This window comes from Nannospalax galili, unplaced genomic scaffold (assembly GCF_000622305.1).
Source record: "Nannospalax galili isolate Female #2095 unplaced genomic scaffold, S.galili_v1.0 scaffold1080, whole genome shotgun sequence".
NCBI lineage: Eukaryota > Metazoa > Chordata > Mammalia > Rodentia > Spalacidae > Nannospalax > Nannospalax galili.
In genome coordinates this window covers 15,672-19,050 of record NW_008347121.1, presented here as the reverse complement: position 1 = coordinate 19,050, position 3,379 = coordinate 15,672, and the positions used below count along the sequence as shown (strand labels likewise).

Genomic DNA, 3,379 nt, shown 5'->3' with positions numbered 1-3,379 from the left:
TAACCCATGCTTCAGCTGATAGGTGCTCATACTACACTTTATTTACACGTGGCAGTGGGCTCCTATCGTCCGACTATCAGGCAATGCCTAATTATCACATAGAAAAAACCTGGGGGTAGTTTTTACTCCAGGTAACTATGCCAAAGGTCATGTTCCAAATAAGGTCAGGCATCCATACTTGGCGGCACTTTCCAGGTAAGTTAGGCAGAGAGCAAGAGGCCCCCTGCTGAGAAGGGAACTCCTTCCATATAGCGCCCGAGCCCCTTAGAGCTATCTGGACATGGAGGACTACAACCCTAGCAGCAGGGTTCCCCAACAAGACTGGACGGTAACCTGTGTGACCAAGGACTTATTGAGGGGGGCATATGCCGTGCCAGCACTCTTAAGGACCTGATGGAATATGCCCATGAGAAAGGTGTCAGAACAGAGCGTGGGTAAAGAAGAGTTGGCAGTGCCCATCAATACACCCCAGGTTAGTGCATGAAGGTCTCAGTTTCCATGATAAGATGAGTCATCTAGTGTAGGAGATCTGAACCTGGCTCCCCGGGACTCTGTGAACCTCCTGAAAGTGTATGTGTAATTGCATGTCTTTCTGAGGAAGAGTGTCTACCTTACTGAGATTCTCAGAGGAATTCCTTATGCCAAGTAGGTTAAGAGCGGTTAATACAGCAAAAAAAGTGCTCAGACATTGGGCTGGGGACATCTTTTGTGTATTCCAGCATCACCATCAGACACTGCCCTCTGATTATCTGGTTTTCCATCTGGCTTGCCTCTAGGAAAAGAACACAGTAAGTTACTGATGGGGGGAGTTGGGCCCCTATCAGAGGGATTCATCATTGCAAAGTTTAAAAAATGGGTACATCAGGAAAAGTGGGAACACATTGTGCAGCCCCAGGTGGCAGGACATCAGAGAGAGGGTGGAACAGACTACTAAGTGCATGCTTCAGGCGTGTTCACGTAGCACCTCATTTCATTATAACAAACATGTGAGAGGAGTGTCTCTGTTCTCAGGAGGTCAAGATTTACTAAGATGAAAACATTGTCCCGTCCCCTCTCCCATTCCTTTCAGCTCTCTCTCCATCTCTCTCTCCCTCTCTCTCCCTCCCTCTCTCCCTCTCTCTCTCTCTCTCTCTCTCTCTCTCTCCCTCTCTCCCTCTCTTTCCTGATGCTGGGGATTGAACCTAGGGCCTCATGCATGCTAGGCAAGTACTCTACCACTGAGCTATACCCCTACTGTCCCATTTTTTAAATGTTTTATTATTTTTATCTTATGTGTATGAGTGTTTTGCCTACATGTCTGTAAGTGTACCATGTGCATACAACACCCATGGAAGCCAGAGGAGGGCACAGGATCCCCTGAAACTGGAGTCATGGATGATTGTCAGCTGCCATGTCGGTGCTGGGAACCAAACCCAGGTCCTCTGGGAGAGCAATGAACAGCAAGTACTCTTAACTGCTGAGCCATCTCTCCAGTCCCCTATTGTGCCTTTGAGAGCATTGCACACACGCAGTGCACTTAGACACATGCAAGAAAAACGCTCACACACATAAAATAGAAATAATAAATCAAAAATAAAATTTTAACTGTAAAGGAAAAAGTGGAGGCTCAAAAAGTTAATGGCCCCACGTTGCAGAACACAGGGCCAAAGTTCAAAGGTCTGTTTTACTCTAAAGCCCAGAACCCAAGTTTCCATTTTTATTGAATCAGGTCACTCAGATTGGCTCTAATTGATGTTTAACTGTTACAGAAGCACAAGGCCAACTTCTCACAGGTTCACTGCCGGCCAGCACACTGTAAACCTCTGTTGCCTAATCTCCCTTCTTGGGCCAGAAAGGGAACCAGGATGTCCTGGATAATGAACTCACCGTAGTCTTTCTCTTCCTTCAGCCTCAGACTGAATCTGCATGTGGAAAATTCCAGAAATGTCCATATTTTGGAAGTGACGTCTGATTTGTTTACCAAAAAAAAAAAAAAAAGATCATAAAAGCAAGGCAAACGAAACAAAGCAGACACCCGGGGGAGATCGTTCTAATTGCTGTTCCCATTTGGGAGCTGGGATGGGCAGGGTCACTTGCTTCTGAGGGGCAAAAATTCCCAACATAGTGAGGGCTTTGGCACTGTCAAGTGGTTACCTCTGCTGGCTGTCTCATGCTTTCTGAGGCTTCAGGAAACAGCACATATCTTTAAAAAAAAAAAAAAAATGAAAAAAACACCTTGTTTTTATAATTATGAAAGTAGGGCAACAGAACACAGAAGGGGAAGTTACTCACAGCCCAGAGCCCCGAGGCAACGGTTATTCTTCCCATACAATCATCATGCATCCCCAGGGCCAGTGTGCTTGGATGTTTTGTTAGGTCCCTGCTTGGGCTCCAGATGTTGAACGTTCTAGCACTCTCCAGCCTTTGTTTTTGCCAGGAGAAGCATGTCCAAAGCGGATCCTAGAGTCCAGCAGTCCACGAGCTGCAGTGTTTGGTCCCCTTCCGTGACCCCTGGAAAGGCTCTACGATGAAGAGTAGACTTTCCCCAAGTTCCACCGTTCCACACTTGTTTCTTCAAATAACAGATTGTGTTACTGTGCTTCTCTTCTCTGTCCCTCTGAGGGTATCATGCTCTGCCACGTGACTTCCAGGAGCCATCCCAGTAGGTGGAACACATGGGCAGGTCAGACACTAACTGACTTGAGCTGATGGAATGTGGGTGGATGTGATTAATGCTGCGTCTGAGCAGAAGCATTCAACAAGATTGCAGAGCTCAGCCTCTTGCTTTCCTGCATTCTTCCATAAGATCTGCAAGTCCCACAGGAAAGTGGCTTGTCCCACCAAGTCCCGGAGGCAAAGGACACATGGAGCAGAGTTGAACAGAGACATAGCTCAGCTATGAGCTTGGATGCAAGAAATAGCTTTTTTTTCATTTTTAAATTACTTTCTTATAAAGCTTTTTTTTTTTTCCAGACAGGGTCTCACTATGTAGCTCTGGCTGGATTAAAACTTGCTATGTAGACCAGATGGCCTGGAACTCACAGAGATCCTCCTGCTTCTGCCTCCTGAGTATATGTGCCACCACACCTAGCAAAATATTTATTCTGAATTATGTGCATATATGTATCTGTGTGTGGGTGTATGCCCATGAGTGCAGGTACTCTCAGGGTCCAGAAGAAGGTGTAGAATCCCTGTAACTACCGTTACAGGAAGTTGTGAGCCGCCCAACATGGATGCTGGGAAGTGAACTTCAGTTCTCTACAAGAGCAGCAAGTGCTCTTCTGAGCCATCTTTCCAGCCCCTTAAGTTACACTTATTTATTTATTTACTTTATTTTGTGTGTGCTTTCATGTATGGGGGCAGCACACAGGAGCCATGGTGAGCATGCGGAGGTCAGAGG

At 46.3% G+C, this 3,379-nt stretch overlaps 1 long non-coding RNA gene across 1 annotated transcript; it reads right to left on the bottom strand.

The window, feature by feature from the left end:
- Window positions 1-231: 231 nt before the first annotated feature.
- LOC115072107 lies at window positions 232-2,678 on the bottom strand. Its single transcript, XR_003851166.1, has 4 exons — window positions 2,272-2,678; window positions 2,134-2,182; window positions 1,867-1,947; window positions 232-772 (listed from the first exon to the last, which is right to left on the bottom strand). It is a non-coding gene; the product is annotated as an uncharacterized LOC115072107 (long non-coding RNA).
- Between the last annotated feature and the right edge of the window lie 701 nt (window positions 2,679-3,379).